Below are 14,624 nucleotides of genomic sequence, written 5' to 3' on the forward strand. Positions count from 1 at the left end.
GCAAGCAAAACCAAAAATAAAACCAACATGAAACTTCACAACTAGATGGTTACATCATCAGTTTTTTTTTTAAAAAAAAAAACAAAAACAAAAAAAAACACCAACAATGATTCTTTGAGAATTCCTACATGCTTTGATCATATTCAAATCTCCGACATGTCTCGGATCTACCTCCACCTCATTATCCAGTTCATTTCATGTCCTCTATTATCTTTACGGGCTATCCAGTCTAATTTGTGTTCTCCAATGCTCTTGGGTATGGGTCCATCCCATGGAGCATGGTCCACCTACCCAGTATCGGGCTGTTAAAGAATGCAGTCTCCCTCTCTTAGCAGTTATCATTTGCCAATAGTTCCTCAGCCAGGGCTGGGGATTCTTAACCAGTTGCCATAGATCCATGCTGGGGCTTTGACTGGCTTGGGCTTCTGCAGGTGTTCTGCATGCTGACCAGCTGAGCATCTCTGTGTTAACGGCCATATGCTGACAGAAACTTCTTTTTATATATGCACATTAAGAAGCTTCTACAAGTTGTTCCAGCTTCACGGTCACCTAGCCAAGATGCAGAGGAAATCCAGATTGAGGACCAGCCTTTGAAGGAGGAGGAGTTGGAGGCCTTCACCTTCCAGGCAGAGGTCGCCCAGCTGACGTTCCTAATTATCAATGCCATCTATTTGAACAAAAATATCTTCCTGCAGAGCTACTCTCCAATTCCTCGGAGGCACTGGATAAGATGAGGCAGGAGAGCTTGATGGATCCTAGCAAGTTGGACTCTGGGGGTTGCACATCAATCTCATTCCCAACAAACAAGAGTGAACCCCCAGTCCTGTTAGTGAACACTGGGATCAGAATGATCAAGGACAACCTGATCAGTAATCTTGGTACCATTGTCAAGTCGAGGACCAAAGCTTTCCTGGAGGCTCTGTGGGCCGGTGCCACTATCTCACTGATTGGCCAGTTCTGGGTTGGGTTTCTGTGTATCTGGGTTTCTGTATATACTCTGTGTATTCGGTGGCTCAGAAAGTGACAGTGATAATCAAGCATAATAATGAGGAACAGTATATATGCCTGGGAGTCCTCCGCAGAGGGTCCTTCATGTGAGGACTGACACAGGGGAACCTATGGGTCATGGAATAAAGGCTATCTTACATCTGAAAGAAAACCAAGCCAATTACTTAGAGGAAAGGAGAATAAAGGAGATTGTGAAGAGCCATTCCCAGCATATTGGCTATCCCATTACACTCTGTGGAGAAGGAAAGAGATAAAGAAGTCAGTGATGATGGGGTAGAAGAAAAGGAAAACAAAGGGAAGAGAAAAAGAAGTTGTCAGATGACAAACATGAGGTAGAAGATGTTGGTTCTGATGAGGAAGAAGAAAAGCAGGATGGTGACAAAAGAGGATGGGATGAGGAAGAAGGAGGAAGAGGAGGAGGAGGGGGAGGAGGAGGAAGAGGAAGATCAAGGACAAGTACATTGGCCAAGAAGAATTTAACAAAACAAAGCTATTTGGGACCAGAAATCCTGATGACATGACTAATGGAGAATATGGAGAGTTCTACAAGAGCTTGGCCAAGAATTGGACAGCAATGCAGCCTTTTTCAGTGGAAGGCCAGGTGGAATTCTGAGCTCTTCTTTTCATCCCAAGATGTGCTCCTTCTGAGCTGTTTGAAGACAGAAAGAAAAAGAACATTAAACCGTATGTGCACAGTTTTCATCATGGATAACTGTGAGGAGGTAATTCCTGAGTATCTGAATTTCATTAGAGGTGAATGCCAAGGACGTCCCTCTAAAGATTTCTTGTGAAATATTGCAACAAAGTAAAAATTCAAAAGTTATCAGAAATAATTTAGTCAAAAAATGCTTTGAAATGTTCACTGCACTGGCAGAAGATAAAGAGAACCACAAAAAGTTTCATGAGCAGTTCTCGAAAAATATAAAGCTTGGAATTCATAAAGACTCTCAAAACCGAAAGAAGTTTGCAGAGCTGCTCCGATACTACACTTCTGCTTCTGCTTCTGGGGTTGAGATGGTTTCTTTCAAGGACTGCTGCAGCAGAATGAAGGAAAACCAGAAACAAATCTGTTTTATCACAGGTGAGACCAAGGGCCAGTGGCTAATTTGGCCTTTGTGGAACAACTCTGAAAACATGGCTTAGAAGTGATTATATATATATGATTGGGCCCATTGATGAGTATTGTGTCCAACAGCTGAAGCAACTTGAGGGCAAAGCTTTAGTGTCAGTCACTGAAGAGAGCTTAGAACTTCCAGAAGATGAAGGAGAGAAAAAGAAGCAGGAAGAGAAAAATGCAAATTTGAAAACCTCTGCAAAATTATAAAAGACACCTTGGGAAAAAAGATTGAAAAGATGGCTGTATCATACAGATTGGTGACATCCCCATGCTGCATTGTCACAAGTACATATGGATGGACCACAAACATGGGAAGAATCATGAAAGCTTATGAGACAAATCAACAATGGGTTACACTATTGAGACCATAAGGCAAAGAGCAGAGACCCACAAGAACGACAAGCCTGTGAAGGATCTGGTCATCTTTCTGTATGAAACTGCACTCCTATCTTCTGGCTTCAGGCTGAAAGATCCCCAGACACATGCTAACAGGATGTACAGGATGACCAAACTTGGTCTAGGTATTGACAAGGATGATCCCACAGCTGCCAATACCAGTGCTGCTGTAGCTGAAGAAAGGCCGCCCCTCAAAGGAGATGATGACAATTCAAGAGCGGAAGTAGACTAAGCTTCACTGTAAGAAGCACTTGATCACATGCCAACACTTGCCTTCATTCCTTCTAATAATATATTTTCCAGGAATTTTTGTTGTTGTTGTTGTTGTTGTTAACATTTAAAAAACCTGTATGGCATGACAACTTAAGGGGAAGGTAAGATTTTCTTCTACTTTTAAATAATACAGTGATTCCTTAGTAAAGTAAAGCTAGAGATGCTTTTTCCAGTTTCACCTTGGCTTATTTCAACAAGTTAGTAGAATGTTTGTTGTAGGGTGTAATGTAAACTACTGTGGTCTGAAGTGCTTAGCTATCTAGCTGGACTCCTTAATAGACCAAAGTCATTTGTCACTAAAGTGTTCTGAGATATATCTTCATGTTTTATAAGCAATTTGTTAGAACGGCTTGAGTTTCACCTTCTAGAATCTTGTAAAGGTTTCCATCCCCTGTAGTTAATTCTGCACATACTAGTCCTAGAAATAAGTATAAGCAGAAACCATTTGATGGGAGGAATGCCCTACATGGCTTATTTTCCAAAGTTAAGTGTGAGAACAAAATCTTAAGCTTCCCTAGGTCTTGTAATTCATCAAGGCTTGTGAATGGAAGTGGGGTGTTCAAGTCACATTCTGCTTCAAATAGTAAATACAGATGAGAAAAAGAAAATAAAAGAAGTTTCTACAGTAATAGGTTCCCATATGACCTTTTCAAAAGGTCTTTAGTGTTAGTTCTCTATCCCCTCGACTACCCTCCCCTCCCTTTCTCTGTCCCATTTAACCCTTCCTATTACACTATTTCCCTCCTCCCCATGACATCACTGCATTCTGTCTTTGCTCCCAGGAGAAACTCCCTCATATAACCCCTAAGTAGTTTACAGCCCTCTATAGATTCTCTGATTGAAACACGCATACCTAAAGATTTAAAGCTAGTATTCACATATAAGAGAGGACATGTAACATTTGTCTTGCTGGGCCTGGGTTACATCATGCAGCTTATTGTTCCAGGCCTATTCATCATTTTCTGTGAATTTCATAGTACAGTTTTTCTTAACAGCTGAATAATATTCCACACATAATGTACCATATTTTCCATTTCCTGGATATTGTAAATAGAGCCACAGAACATAGATGAGCAGGCATCTCTGTAGTGAGATATGTAGTCCCTTGTGTATATGCCCATCAGTCATATAGTTGAATCCTGAGGTAGATCTATTTCCAGTTCTTTTAGGAACCTCCACATTGATTTTCATTGACTGCCCAGTTTGCACTCCCAACAAACAGTGAATAAGTGTCTCCATTTCCCCAAGTCCTCATTAGCATTTGTCATCATTTGTTTGTTGGATCTTAAACGTTTTGACAGGATTAAGATGAAATATCAAAGTAGCTTTAATTTGTATTCCCTGAGAGCTAATAATCAAACACATACAGATTAGAAACGCATGCGCCAACATCTCAGTGTTATTAGCAAAAATAATGAGTCTTTCTGTAAGAAATAATATGTTTTAAAATGAAATGGAGATCTTTTCTAAAGGTTAAAAACTCATTCAATTTTATGTCTTTCAAGGCTTATACTGAGTTCAATATTGTGTAACTGTATTAATTCAACAGCAAACCTAAAGATTGTATAGTCACTTTTGAAAGAGATATATCTTTTCTCTGGAAACTGTTATTAAGTTAAAGCTGTAATAAAATGATTCTTCTAAAAAAATTTTAAAAATTAAAAAAAAATGTTGAACATCTTAAAAATATTTTTCAGCCGTATGTGCTTCATGTTTTGAGAGCTCTCTGTTTAGTTCCTTGCCCCAATTTTTATTTGGATTGGTTGGTTTTTTTGATGTTTAATTTTTTAGTTCTTTTTATATTCTAAATATTAACCACCTGTCAGATGTGTGCATGGTAAAGACTTCCCATTCTGTAGGCTGCCTCTTCATTTGAATGATGTTCTCCTTTGCTGTACAGAAACTGCTTAGTTTTGTGAGATTTCATTTGTCAATTATTAGTCTTAAAGCCTGTGCTATCAAGGTTCTACCCATACAGTTCGTACCTGTGCCTATAAGTTCCAAAGTATTCCCTACTTTCTCCTCTATCTGATTCAGGGTATCTCTTCAAGTATCTTTTATGTTGAGGTCATTGGGTTGTTGGTCCATATGGAGTTGAGTTTTGTGCAGGGTGAAAGCTAGAATATTAATTTCATTCTTCTACATGTAGCTATCCAGCTTGAACAGCACCATTTGTTGAAGATGCTGTCTTTTCTCTAATGTGTATTTCTGTCCCAAATTAGATGTTTTGTAAGTGTGTGGACCTAAATCTGGGTCTGAATTCCATTAATCAATTTTTTTTCATGCCAGTTGTATGTGTTTTTATTAGTCCGGCTTTGGCATATAATTTGAAATCAGGGATAGTGAGCATTCCAGTTCTCCCTGGGTTATTCAGGATTGTTTTGGCTATCTTGTGTTTTTTGTGTGTGTGTTTCCAAATGAAATTTGAGATACATTTTCAATTTGTGTGAAGAACTGTGTTGAAATTTTAATGACAATTTCAATGAATCTATAGATTGTTTTTGGTAGTATGGCAAGCTTTTTAAGGGAGGGAGGTTTTATTTTGGCTCAGAGGTTTTAAGGGAACAGTAGGAAGACATGGCAGAGTTCATGGCAACAGGAACATGGGTAGGAGGCTCCCTACATCCCAGAAGACCAGAAAGCAGAGAAAAGGTAAATACCCAGACTCAGTTGGTGTTTTCCTTCTCTTTAATTCCCACATTCAGGGATCCTGTATCATCCCCCTCTCCACACTTTTTAATCCTTTCTGGAAGCACCTTCACCCCCCCCACACACACACCCAGAGGGAGTTTTACCAGTCTCTTAGGTAATTGTAAATCAGTCAAGTTGACAATGAAGATTAGCTAATACAGAATGGAATAATTATAATTTTTACTATTATTTTATTATTCTGAGACAATGTCATGTACTTCAGGCTGACCTCAACTCTCTGCCTCAGACTCCCCAGGGCTGGGATAACAGGTATGTATTGCCGTGTCTGAGTCTTCTTTCTTTCTGTGGTGTTTATTTTTTTCTCTCCAGCTTTTTTTTTTTTAATATGTATCAGTGTATTGCCTGAATGCATGCAAGTGCACCCATGTTGAACAATGCCTGAGGACTTCAGAAGAGAGCCTCCGATCCCCTGGAACTGGTTGCAGACAATTGTTAGTCACCATGATGGCCATTTTCACAATAACAATCCTAGTGATCCATGAGTATGGAAGGTCGTTCTATCTTCTGGTATCTTCTTCAGTTTCTTTCTTCCTCATCTTAAAATTGTTTTTATGCAAATCTTTCATTTCCTTGGTTAGATTTTTTCCAAGAATTTTTAAAGTTGCTGTGAATGGATTATTTCCCTAGTTTCCTTTTCAGTATGTTTATTATTGGTATGTAGGAAGACTGTATTTTTGTGTATTAACTTTATATCCTGCTACAGTGCTGAATGTGTTTATCAGCTCTAGGAGTTTTCCCGAAATACTCTTTAGGGGTTTTTTGTGTATAGAAACAGATCATCTAGAAATAAGACTGTTGACTTGTCCCTTTCCAATTTTTATCCCCTTTATCTCCTTCACTTGTTTTATTGATCTAGCTAAAACTTTTGGTACAATATTGAAAGGAATAGAGAGAGGTGACATCCTTGTCTCATTCCTGATTTCAGTGAGAATGCTTTGAGTTTTTTCCATTCACAAAGATATTGACTGTGGACTTGTTGTATATTGCCTTTAAGCATCTTACAGTATCTCCCCCATATCCTTAGATTCTCCTTGATTTTTAGTATAAAATGATGTTGGCGTTTATCAAAGACCTTTTCTGCATCTAATGAGATCATCATGTGGTTTTGATTCTTGAGTCTGTTTATCTAGTGAACTACATATATGGATTTACATATGTTGAACCATCCCTGCATCTCTGGAACGAAGTTGATTTGATCATGGTGGTTATTCTTTTTAATGTGCTCTTACATTCAGTTTGAAAGAATTTTGTTGAGGATTTTTGCATCTACATTCTTCAGTGAGCCTGGCCTATAAATTTCTAGGGTTTTTTTTAAACTAATTTTGACATCAGGATAATACTAGCTTTATAAAAAGAATTTGGAAGTGTTCCTTCCTTTTCTATTTTATGGAATAATTTGAAGAGTATCAATGTTAGTTCTTTGTAGGTCTGGTAGAATTCTGTGCTGAAGCCATCTGGTCCTGGGATTTTTTTTTTTTTACTTGGGAGATTTTAGTTACTGATTCTATCTCATTGGTTGTTATGAGTCTGTTTAAATTACTGATTTCATCTTAATTTAACTTTGGTAAGGCATAATTTAGATATCATTCATTCCTTTTAGATTTTTCAGTTTAGTGGAATATAACTTTTAAAGTATGTTATTATTTTCTGAAATTCCTCAGTGTCTATTGTAAGTTTTCCATTTTCACCTGTGATTTTGTTCTTTTCCTTTGGGTTAGTTTGGGTAAACATTTGTCAATCTTGTTAAACTTTTCAAAGAGCTGAATCTTTATTTCATTGATGCTTTGAATTGTTTTGTTGTTTGTTTTTATTTTATTAATTTCATCCCTGATTTTGTTTAGCTCTTCCTGTCAACTCTCTTCAAGTATTGTTTGTTCTTGGTTTTCTAAGGCCTTCAAGTGAATGATTAAGTTATTAATATGAGATGTCTCTTATTTTCTGATGTAGGCACTTAATGTTAACTTTCCTCTTAAAACTGCCTTCATTGCGTCCCATAGACTTTTATATGCTGTGTTTTCATTTTAATTCAGTTCAAGGAATTTTTAAGTAATATTTTTAATTCTCCTATCACCTAATTTTCACATACGAGTGTATTGTTGGGGCTGGAACGATGGCTCAGGGGTTAAGAGTACCGGCAACTCCTGCGGAGGACCCGGATTTGATTCCTAGCACCCACATAGTGGCTAACAGCCCTCCATAACTCCAGTTTCAGGTGATCTGACACCCATTTCTTTGGACATTGCATGACACAGATGCACCCACTTACATGCAGGCATTACATTTAAATGCATAAAATTAAAAAAATAGTGTATTGCGTAGTTTTCATGAGTTGTACTTTCTGTTGCTGTTGATATCCTCATTTATTCCTTTGTGGTCAGATAGAATGCAGGACATTATTTCAGTTTTTCTATATCTGTAGAAATTTGCTTTGTGTCATAACATATGGTCAGTTTCAGAGAAAGTTCCGTGGGCTTCTGAGAAGAATGTGTATTCTTTAGTGTTTAGGTAGACTGATCTGTAGATATCTGCTAGGTCCATTTGATTTTTGATGTCATTTAACTACTGAGTTTCTTTGTTTATTTTTTTCCTAATGACCAGTCTATTGGTGAGGAGGGAGAGCTGAAACCACTCACTGTGTTGTACTTAATCTGTAGTTTCAGGTCTGATAGTATTTTCTTAATAAAGATGGTGTCCTTGTGTTTGGTGAAATGTATGTTTAGGATTGTAATATCCTGATGGTGGACTTTCCCTTTACTGAGTAAGAAGTTTCCCTTTTAATCTCTTCTATTTTTTGTTTGAAGTCTATTTTGTCAACTATTAGAATAGCTACATATGTTTGTTTCTTAGCTCCATTTCTTTGGAATACATGTTTTCCATTCTTTTACCCCAAAGTATTATCTATCAATAATGAAGAGGTGTGTGTTCTTTAGAAGCAGAAAAAGATGGATCCTCTTTCGTAATCCAATCAGTTAATTTGTGTTTCTTTATTGGGGACTTGGGACCATTAATATTCAGAGATATTATTGGACATTGTGTTTTAGTTACTGTCATTTTGTTGGTTTTGTAGCATTTTTGCAGATTTCTTTGTTCTAGTATAGTTTATTTCTTCCCTGTGACTTTTGACTACTTTTATGCATCTGTTCAGATTTAAGTATTGCTTCTAGTGTCATCTATAGAGCTGGCTAAGTGATCATAAATCTCTTTAATTTGGTTTGTCATGGAAGATTTTTGTTTCTCCTTCAATTTTAGTAAATGGTTTTGCTGTGTATAATAGACTGTATTTGCATTTTTTGTCTTTTGTACCAGGCCTTTCTGTCTTTAAAGGTTTCTGTCAAATTATGAGGTGTTATTCTAGTGGGTCTTCCCTTAAAAAATGATACCACCTTTCTCTCTTGCAGTGTTCAATACCCTTTATTTATTCATTTATTCGGGTTTTTAATGTTTAACTATAATCTGTCATGGAGAATTTCTTTTCTGGTCATGTCTATTTGGTGTTCTGTAGGCCTTGTTCCTGAATGGGCATATTTTTCCTCTAGGTTTGGACATTTTTCTTCTATAATTTTAGAGAAAGTATTTTCTGTTTTCATTATGGAAATTCTTCTTCTGTGCCCAATAATTCAAAGGTCAAATGGTCTTTTCATGGTGTTTCTTGAAATATGACCTTTGCCAAATGGTCCGGCTCCTCTACTTTGTTTTCCATCCCTGATTCTCTGTTGTCAACATGATTCATTGTGTTAGGGAGGCTTTTCACTGAGGTTTTTAATTGGCTGACTGAGCTTTTCATTTGCAGCATCATTTTATTTTTGTTTTTCTTCAGGACTTTGATCTCTGCATCCCCTACTTGAATTGACTTTCTCATGTCATTCATCTCTCTTTGTCGTTTTTGAGTTGTTTAATCATAGCTATATGGTCAAGAATTATTTATTTTAAATTCTGTGTGAAAGTTCTTCCAGGTCATTTCCCTTGATGCCTATTACTATGGGATATTTATTTTGGGAGAGGAGACATGCTATTTTGGTGTGTGTGTGTGTGTGTGTGTGTGTGTGTGTGTGTGTGTGTGTGTGTATATGTTGTTTTAATTTCTGTGTTGGGATTTGCACATTTGGAGTTAGTTTATTGTTTGAGTTTTCCTTTCTTTTTTGTTTAAGTCACCTTCTCACCTTCTTTCAGCAGAAGTGTTTATAACGATGATAAAGCTAGTTCATAGCAGGGCTGGGATGGTTATTTCCTGCTACTCTGGTACTTATGGCTAGAGCCTCTATCCTCGGCCTTCTATTTGAGAGCTACTAAATGATGCCTGCAGTAGCTTTGTCATGAAGCTTATAACAGGTTTTTTCTGGGGGTGTGGACTGATCCTGAATCTCAGGACTAGATGGAAAAACTGGAGGGTCCCTGTCAGGCACCTGGCAGGGCTCTGGGGAGTCCTGAAGAGAGGGAGGGACCAGGATCTCCCTGCAGGTATTAGAGTCCCACATGGAAATTGGACTGAATTTGGCAAATTGCAAATGGAGAGAGGGTCAAGAGAAAGTAGTCGTCCCTGCAAAGCTATGGTGGTGCATTTTGGGGGTGATCACAGGTGATGTAGGCAGCATACCTTCATCTCTGGAGAGTGGGGAGTAGGGTGGGGTCTGGCAAATCCCAAAGGGAAGGAAGGGCTCCAAGAGGAAGTGGCATCTCTGGTAAGCTGTGGTGGTGGAGCTTTGGGGCAATGGCGGGGGAGTGCAGACATCCTCTCATCATTGATTCTTATGCTTCCTCCATCTGAATTGTCCACATAAATTTCTTTTCTTTCCTTGGCTTGTTTAAATTCTGAGTTCACTTAGTGCTTATCTAACACCTGTAAATTTTTCTTTCTCCTTAAACACCAGACTCCATCACTGCCAAAGAAACCCAGTTCAAACAAAAAGAGACATGGTTATCTGTTTATTTTCCTCCTGCTACAGAAATCAATGAAGAATGTAGCATGAACATGCACCTATACTGAAAATATACATTATGCATCTAGTTTTTACTATATCTATAGATTTCCTCTTTTTCAAACAATGCAAACCTTTGACAGAACTAATTGATTTGCAATTTCACCTCTTAAAGGTTAACTTTCAGAATGTTGAGTGCTTAAAATGGTGTACAGACTAATCTCTTGGGTTTCCAACAGTTCTGGGACTGCATGAGTGAACTCAAGGGCTTTTCTTAGATATAGAATAGCATGTGAGCTCTGTTAATGAGACTTCGTTAAAATGGCACTCTTTTTGATGTGTCCACAGTCCAGTCTTACCCAGATACCAGCCAAGATGCCCTCATGGAGTTTCATGGCAACTTAGTTTCAGAGTCACAGAGGCAAATATTGGTCCAAATATGAACTTTCCAAAAGATTAAGATGATATTGAAATGAACTGATTCAAATAGGTTCAGACTCTTTAAAATTGGCTTATAAATAGAAGGCTTCTTTATGACACTTTCGTACATACTTAGGTTTGGGTGATTCCCAGATCTCTCCTCCTCTTGACCCGCTTTCTCTATCTTCTTCAACCCCTAGGATCACCCTTTCATTTTCAAATTTCATGTTATTTATCTTTCCCGCTTTCTCCCATAAAGCCTCTTTTTTCTTGGCTCATGAATCCCTTGGTAGTTTGCTGACCTATACTCAAAATTCTGTCACCTAGACACACACATTAAACAACCAGAAGCTAGGATTCATACATGAGTAAGAATGTGCAGTATTTGTCTTTAAAACCCTCGGTTACCTCTGAATATATTTTCTACTTCCACTCATTTTCCTGCAAAATTCATAATTTCATTTTTCCTTATAGCTGAATAAAATTCTATTTTGTCCATATGCCTCATTTTCATTATCCATCCATCTATTGATGGACATCTAGGTTGATTCTATTTCCTTGCTATTATGAAAAGTGCAATGATAAACACGGACATGAAATCTCGGTGGTAGTAGGATGTAGAGTCCTGAGAGTCATACAGCTATGTCACGTGGTAGTTTGGGTTTTGTGACAAACCTACACGCTGACTTCCGCAGTGACTGTAATAGCTTACATTCTCACTAACAGTGAATGAAGGCTGTCTTTTCCCACATCCTCTCCTGCATTTATAATTACTTGTTTCTTTGATGATAGGCATCCTACCAGCGGTGGCATGGAATCTCAAAGAAATTTTAATTTGCATTTCTCTGCTGGGTAAGGATTTGTTCTGTTAGGAACTATCTGTTCAGTTCATTGGCCTATTTGTTAATTGGCAAAAAGATTGTGTGTGTGTGTGTGTATGTGTGTGTGTGTGTGTGTGTGTGTGTGTGTGTGTGTGTTTTTTGTGCAGTTCTTTATTGTCTAATGCTTAGGGAACATCAAGGGCAGATAGTTTAGCCCCACCACTGAGAGTGATAGCTTAGAAAGTAGTCTAAATGCCACAGGTTGAGAACATGACTGCTGGCTCAAACATCAATAGTTTCAATATTCATATTTAAACCTTGAAGTGAAACATGAGTAAACACAGAACATAGCCTCTGATCACATTTTTCTTCTTGATTATCATTTAAATAAATAAAATCAACCTGCAATTGACCCACTCTGAGAGACACTGACCAAGGTGCAGAGTGCTGCTTTACTTGATCTAACAGAACAAAAACTGAAAGCTGCATTTGTTTTTCTTTAATTAAGAATACAGCATTATCAGGCTTTAGAAGACCAAGCAAGCAGAATGCACAGATTAATTGCTATTTAATCAAGCTTTCTAAGAAAGTTCTGGAAGCTGCAGACTAAATAAGGGCTTTTACTTTTTGCAGTCTCCCAAATAAGTTTTTATTATTTTCCCATGGCTAATACACTTTAAAATGTAAAGTCAACAATATGTAAACTGAGAAGAGCCTATAGTTTGCTTAAAAATAGTAACTTTTCATAAAGCTTCATACATTGCTAGTTTTGGTTAACCCACCCTCTGCCCCTCTACTCTCTTGTGTGCACCCACATTTTCACTTAAACCTTTAACCACTATTTACCCCCTGATCTTTCTAACAACATGTGTTCTACTATCCCCTCTTACTATATTTTTTACTTGGCTTACAAGATAGTAGGCTCCATAAGGTTTTTCCACACACTCTTCATTTTGGCTGTCCCACTCCCTTCTGACCCCACTCTATGCTCAAAGCTTTCTGTCCCCAATATTCCCCCTTCAGTTTCATTTTACATAACCAACTGTTCTCTTGACTGGATTGGATGCCTGTTCAACAGGAGGGAATGCCTGGTACTCTAAACCTAGTCAAAAACCCATGGCTGCAGTGTCTCATCTCCACTTGCTAGCACTTATAGTGCTGGAGGTGCTGTGTGTGCCACTGGAAGGAAAAATAATCATCAGCCTTACCCAGGTGTGAATCCTATGAACTACAATAACAACTGGCCAGGGAAGATATGCCCACCAGTGCAAGAGTGGCACAAAGATTCGGGGAGCAAATGACCACTCTTTAATTGGATTTAAGGTCTGCTTGCTAGGATGAAGCCCATACCTGGCATTGATATCAGGCTTACAAATTTGAGGTTAGACAGGTCACCGGACAAAAGGAAGAGCTTATACTAGCTTTCCACTAAATAGTTATCATATTAAACTGATTCTTAACTACTTACACCCATAGATTAATGCATTTCACAACTCTCATGAGAGAAGTATCTTTATATAACAGAAGTGATTAATCCAAAAACCCATAACTGGCCAAGGTGCTGAGAACAAAAGGCTGTAGCATGCTTATCCCTGAATAGGACACCTCTATCAGATTCTGCCTCCCAAGGATCAGGGATCATTGCAGAAGAGGGAACAGAAAGATTGTCGGAACCATGGTGATAGATGACTACAAGGAAATAGTTTTCCAGACAGCTGGTCAGTTATTCATATGAACTCACAGCAATGGTGACAACATGCACAAGTTCCATGCAGGCTCAAATCAGAAAAAAGAAAAAAACAGCATAGACATGAGGAACTGGGTAAGAGACTCCAACCTCCCTAGGAAATTGTGGCAACAGATAGCTGCTGACAAGGGCAGAGACGATCTCTTTCAATCATGGGCTTCTTGGTTGGTTAATCGGGTTCCAGTGGATGGACTCACACTAAAGGACAGTAGGAGACCCAAATTAGACTCTGTAATCCATATATAATATATGAGAGTACGTTAAATTGGGCAGTGGACAATAAGGGGAGGCGCAGATAGTGGAGGAGATCCAAATGCCATAAAATTATGTTGGCAAGTTCATAGCTCGTAGGGAGAACCTACTGTTGTCGTGCTAAACGGCTCTGTTCTCAAAATGCCTTCTAAACACTTAGGTTTATATTCATTGATATGTGCTGCTGTCAACCTTAGTCATAGAAGCTTTTGTTTTGTATTTAATTAATTAATTACAGTAATTAATACTTATTCATAACTAATCAAAATGCTGAGAATAGATGACTGTGAGCACCCACCTATAGATGGAGCATCTCTATCAACCTTTCTCTCTACCCCTCTTGTCCCTTATACAAAGCTCACATCACAGAAGAGGAGGCAGAAAGAATGGAAGAGCTGGAGAATGGGAAGGAATGCTGTGAAATCTTGTCTTCTGGACATGACACAACTGTTCAATATAAGAATTCACAGCAAATATGGTTACCTACACAAGGCCTGCATAATATCAAATCAGTTAAAATTCCATCATGGTTAGGGGAGGGACGTCTGAGGCCCCACCCCTAATTAAAGAGTTGTTGGCAGTCAATGACTGTTAGAGGAGGGAGAGTCACTGTTTTGGGTGCTGTGGCCGCAAGTTTGTAGCCCATGTCCTAGTGGATGGCTCCATACCCTTGCACATATGGGTAGCTCTAATTGGATTCAGCAGTTTTTGTGTTTTTTTGTGTGTGTGTGTCGGGGGTGTGTGTGTAAAAGAAATGACATGAAGTAGGAAGGGTGATTGTTGAGGGCTTAGTGGAATTGGGGAGCAGTACAGGTGGATATGATCAAGATTCATAATATATATGTTTTGTGTATGTTATTCACATATATGTGTATATGGAATTATTAAAGAATAAATTTAAAATATTCAAAGGCAAAAAAGTCAATAGTTATTTTTCCTTCTTTACTGATTGCCCACATTAT

The 14,624-nt window shown here is 38.2% G+C and overlaps 1 pseudogene; it reads left to right on the forward strand.

The window, feature by feature from the left end:
• The first annotated feature begins 503 nt into the window (after positions 1–503).
• LOC103740689 lies at positions 504–2,753 on the forward strand (annotated as a pseudogene).
• Positions 2,754–14,624: the final 11,871 nt, after the last annotated feature.

This window comes from Nannospalax galili, unplaced genomic scaffold (assembly GCF_000622305.1).
Source record: "Nannospalax galili isolate Female #2095 unplaced genomic scaffold, S.galili_v1.0 scaffold541, whole genome shotgun sequence".
Taxonomy (NCBI): Eukaryota; Metazoa; Chordata; class Mammalia; order Rodentia; family Spalacidae; genus Nannospalax; species Nannospalax galili.